Below are 5896 nucleotides of genomic sequence, written 5' to 3' on the forward strand. Positions count from 1 at the left end.
TGGAAAAAGTGGTATAATATATTATCGTAATTAATTGGTTTTTCTACTGTTCGGGCATTCAAAAAGTCTTTGATAGATCAAAAAGTACTTGCTCCTTATAATTCTAGATCTAATCAGAAATAACTAAATCATTGTGGTATCTGAGGATCTTTTAATTCTCCCAGATAAATGAAAATGCTGAAAAAAGTTTCCCACCACAATGAATGTCCTTGAAAAAAGGAACTGTCCTATATATAGGACGCTGGGCGTTAACCGGTTAAACCTTGAACTAAGGCTCCTATACTATCAGAGCTGACCTATCAAGCAATATTGGAGGCAACAAGTTCGCAAGTTAACGTTATGTTAGCATTAGTTACGTTATTTCAGAGATGCTAACTGCGCCGGACACGCCAAAATAATTTAAAAAACGGTAAATAACTACAAAGTAAATTAAATTGCTAAGTAAATTTTGCAAATAGTTGACAATATTTGCTTGCTTTTAAAAATGTATAGCATGTAATAAGTACTATAAAGTGGTGAATTATATAAGCCTACGCATTGTTTAGAAATAGTGGTGGATTAAAATCTACTAAATCGAACTTATTAAACCAAGAATTACAATTAATAAACTACCACTTGAAAATATTTATTCGCTGTGCTTATGTTAGCTCTTTGCTCCAACAATAAATGATAAGTCGGCCTGTCTAATTCAGGGGCTCTATCTCGAACACAAAATATTTCATCTCAACAAAAATTATTTTACTCTTCGACGTTCCAAAAAATTGTCTTGATCGCGTTGTACTGTTTTTCTATTCAGCCAGTGTCAGTTGAATGCTTTAAGGATGTTATAACTTATTGTTCTACTATTAATGCTTGAGTTATTTGAGTGTTTTAAATACACTATAACTTACTGTTTCACCATTAATGTTTGTGTTACCTGAATATTTTCAACTTGCCGTTTTACTATTAATGCTTGTATAAATTGAATATTTTTAGACACTATACCTTACTATTTATGCTTGTGTTGGAAATATTTAGGACACCAAGACGGACGATTTTTTTAGTATTGCTGTGTTAGCTGAATATTTTTAGTACACTATAACTTACTGTTTATTATCAATGCTTGTGTTAGCTGGATATATTTACGACTCTACGGGCCCGTCTCCTATTCCTCTTGAAATTGATTCGAAGAGGTATCGACAGTATGATGTGGAATGTAAATGGGAATTAAAGTGGGTGGTGACGTATGCCGTTGCTCCACCTGTCCTATTTTATTACAGTTGAAGTTAATAACATTATAGTTGTTGTAAGAATTATTTTAGCTCTTATTTATTAAAATGCTAATACATTACTTTTGCTATAAGCAAATTCAATTAACTACTAATTTAACTAACTATTTCTGTTTCATTAAACCTATTGAATAAGCAACTATCGCATAATTACCGAGGCAAAGAAATAAAATGTGTATGAGTAAAGGTGGTAAAAGAATTCTAACTATTAAGAAATAAATTATTTATTGGAAAAAATTTTAGACCACTATATATTTTAAAATAAAATAATAATATTTAGTATATCATTCATCAGCATCATTCTATATAGTAATTCAATTGAATCTTAGTAGGTTATACTCTTAGTATGACCAAAGAACTTCCTATACTATCAATGTTAAGTCGTAAGGATCTTTCCCCCAACTTGGGCGCTGAAGGTGTAATGCAGGAAAGCCACCGTCAAGAGCGATTGAAGAACAGACGCAGATCATTTGATTTTCACCCAATGCACTCATAATTTCTCCGTTAATTATAATCGGATTCGATTTTGCTTTTAAATTTTTTTCAGTTCACAAATTTGGCAGGATTATAATTTATTTCAAAGTAGTAAATATTTATTTAACAAAAGTAATTTATATTAAAAAATAAAAATTCATTAAAAGTTTAAAAAAATTGAGTAAAATTTATTTCCCCTTGAAAGAAAAACTTTTTCGCTTTGTTAATTTTTCCATGTGTGTATATGTATAAGAAATGTGCTATATAAAAATAAAAATTTTCAATTATATATGTACTTAGAGTTTTAAAAAAATAAACAAGACACTTGTTGCAGAATTTCTTTTATCTTTATTCTTACGTATCTAAAAATATTCTTTTTGGTTATATATTTTAAGAATATACTTTTCAATAAAATAAAAATTACACAAATAAAATTGTATACATTTTATACAATAAATAAATATTTGAGCAAGTTTATGAAATAAAATAACATAAAATTAAAAAGATGCAATATTGGTTCATTGGAACTGCACTAGGAACAAGTCTGCATTATTTTTGATACATAATCTTTAATTTTAGAATGTCTTGAACACAATCTACATCTGTTGTGTAGTCAGTCTGTCAGTATCAACATTCCGTAACGATACAATTTTGCTGGCCTCTAATCATTTCGTGCACCTAATATTTAAAAAAAATCACACAGTAAGATTAAAGTGCTAATATGACATAAGAATGCTTTCTAATTCGAGAACGGAACTTAAAATGTATGGCATTAATAAATTATATGTATTATTTTTCTTAAGTATTAATATTTTATTAAATAGTTTTAAAAAAGCAGGCAGTGTTTAAGGAAAATATTTAGAAAGTAAATTTAATAACAAAACAATTCATTGGGGAATTAAATAACAAAATCAATTAAATTTATGTTTTACTGGCAGTATCATCTTCATAGCATGCAGGGGCCCAGGGCACAAAAATATTTTAGACCTATAATGTGTCGTAATGCTTAAAAACAAACTAAAAAACTTCACATACAAAAAATAAATCATTTTTAAGATACAGTCCCTGGTCAAATTATTAGACGCACTTTAAGATTCTATGTAAAATTATAATTATCAGGTAATAATATACAGCTTTATTGTTTTTACGTAGCTGAAACCGGTTTTCACTTCTTTACGTTAGTGTATCAGTTGGTTAACAATGAAATGAAATACGTTAAAAATAAATGCAAATAGGAGGTGAATGAAAAATCTCCCGAATAAAAATCTATTTGTATGTTTAACTATAAAAGTATTAACATGTATATTAATACTTTTATAATTAAATACATTATATTAATAAATTAACGCGTATGTTTAATTATAAAAGTATAGTATGTAAACTCGTGCAAATCATGTCATTATTAAAAAACTACAGTGCGTCTATTAATTTGACCTAATTATTCTAATATTATAATATAGTACCTGATACAATAAATAATCTGTATTTTTATCACATTTTGTCGAATTTATATTACATATCGCCTAATTTAACCAATTGATACACAAACGTAAACAAGTACAAACCAGTTTCAGTAGCGTAAATACAATAAAGCTGTGTAGTATCACCTGAGTAATTAAGATTTTACATAGAATCTTATAGTGCGTCTAATAATTTGGCCAGGGACTGAATGATGCAATAATTTTAACTCATTTTGATTACCACAAAAACTCAAATAAAGTACTTTTAAACTATGCATAGTTTAAAAAAAAATTGATACGCTAACCAGTTGTAATCCTCATATAATAAAATAAGAAAAATAGTTTTCGGTTGACTTTTTAAGTTTTCTTGGTGATAAACTACTCCAATTATTGGTGTTTGATAATCAATCACCATTTGTAGAAAAAATATGCATTCTCTATAAAAAAAAAAAAATTTTAAATATATAAGGTAATGTTTTTAGTCTTAAATTCTTTTTAATGCAATTTTTCAAAAAAGTACGATTCTCTAGGGCCCCCTGAGAAAATGGGGTCCCCGGGCATTGCCCTGTGTGCCTATAAGTAAAGACGGTACTGTTTGCTGGACATTTAGAGCTAACAGACAAATAAAATATATATATCTACTATAAACCACTCTATAAATATTACATGAATAAAAAGTAACACTTTTTACACTTAGCACTATTTAAATAATTTCATATATGTAATGAACTTTCAAAAATTTAAAATGTCAAATTTATAGATCTTTTTCACATTTCTTGAAAAACATTTAAATTTTTACTTAGTTATATACATAAATTTCATTTGTGAATATTTAATTCCGACCAAAAAAGATAAACGCACTTATGGAATTATACAGAATTTAAAAACCAAATGAAATTAAATTAAAGTCAGACACTATAAATTAGTCACACATTTAGTTACAATTCTAAGTCAGTCTTATCTAATAGGTTCATATAATCAGTCATTGAAAAATAATTTACCGAAATCTTCGAAAATGCTTAACTATTTACTTACATTTCGATATTTTGAGGAAAGCGAAACAATTTCAAATTTGGATAACCCGCTCTATTTACATTGCAGTAAGCACATCTATCATAATTCTTTGCTTTGCGCACAGAAGAATCACTGAAAAATATTGAAAGAAAAAAAGAGAATTAGAATCTTTATCAAAATTGAAAACAAGGAGAAAAAAATCAACAGAAGATAGGTTATACAAAGCGCACTTACTTGTTAGGGATAATTGTCAAATTAACGTCCGCCATTGATTGATTTCTCATGTGCTTCTCTCTCCAAACTCTCCTTCCAAAACTAAGGATGATAATGCGCATGCGCTGCACTGTGCCCCTGGAGACAAACTTCTCCGCCGTACACGAAGCGCTGGCATTGTGCCAAATTTTGTTACGACTTTCGCGAGTTTCCCATCTTTACACTTATACAATCTTTGGTATGACAGCCTTTAAATACAGTCAAAATTTTAGTTCCAGCATACGTTATGTACTGGTAGTTGAATTCTTAATTTTTTTTTATTAATCAGGCAGCCTTATTATTAAAATATCTCGTATATCATCACCAGAAAGAGAAAAGGTGCAACATTCGGCTCAATTCGTTTTATGATGGTCTATAATTCGAAAAATAACTTACAGAAAGTACTGAGTCCAGCTATATTTTCATATTTGATCCAATGGAAGTGTTTTATTTAATCATTCATGTGTTAGCCTTATAGAAACATATGTATCGAGCTTATTCCTAAAATGCCGGGAGTGATCCGTTTGATATTTGATAGGTATCCCATAACCCGATGTAGTTTTAAATATAAGATTCAATTTGGGATATATAAGGCAACCAAGTTTCCTTAAAAAGAAAAAATGAGTATTTTGACATATGAATAATTATAGAGAAAAAGAAACTTAATCAACTACGACACTAAAGTATACGCATAATGGAAAAGTCGTATCCTAGGCCATAGATGATGCCACTGAAAAACTGGAAACGCACCCTCTGCCTTAAATCCGCTTGGTACACCAAGCAGGATTGCTGATGTTGGCAAGTGACATTAGAAACAACTACAACATAGAAATGTTTCCATATTTTTGTCCAACACTGGTATCTGTATTTTAAAATTGTCCAAAATGGTTTCTAAAATTTAATTGAAATTAAATCTTCCAAATTTCATTTGAAATTAGCCTCCTGAAACATTTTTCACAACTTTTTGTTTAATTTCTCTGGTTTTGACCACTTTGTATAAGTAATGATATTATGATTTGAAATTAAAAATATGCAACACTTTTCAAAACAATAATAGCTGACCGCGAGAAATTCTAAACTCCAATTCAACACAAACTCGTTACTATTTCTTTCACATGGAAACTTTTTTACTTCAATACAAACAACGTCCCCGGGATGGGTCAACACTTTTTCAGCAGGTCATAAAGAATTAAAATATAAATTTTGCCATTTATTTTCTACATTTTAAATGGGGTTGCATCACATTAATGCATCGAGAGAAAAAAATATGGTCGAAACAGACCCAGAAGATGGTAAAATTTGCCGTGTTTCTGGCTCTATGGGAACGCCAAAAACTTTTTAGAGATGCGCTGTGGTAATGATCTTTGTAAAAATAAAACAGTAAAATATAGTTTTGTAGCATGTGATAAAAATGGGTAAAAATTACTA

General features: G+C 29.1%; 1 long non-coding RNA gene across 1 annotated transcript; it reads right to left on the reverse strand.

Annotated features, from left to right (window-relative positions):
* Positions 1 to 2105: 2105 nt before the first annotated feature.
* LOC147810806 (uncharacterized) lies at positions 2106 to 4673 on the reverse strand. Its single transcript, XR_015432857.1, has 3 exons — positions 4451 to 4673; positions 4238 to 4348; positions 2106 to 2420 (listed from the first exon to the last, which is right to left on the reverse strand). It is a non-coding gene; the product is annotated as an uncharacterized LOC147810806 (long non-coding RNA).
* Positions 4674 to 5896: the final 1223 nt, after the last annotated feature.

The sequence above is a fragment of the Parasteatoda tepidariorum genome, chromosome 4 (assembly GCF_982258835.1).
Source record: "Parasteatoda tepidariorum strain Cologne lab strain chromosome 4, Ptep-v5.0, whole genome shotgun sequence".
Taxonomy (NCBI): domain Eukaryota; kingdom Metazoa; phylum Arthropoda; class Arachnida; order Araneae; family Theridiidae; genus Parasteatoda; species Parasteatoda tepidariorum.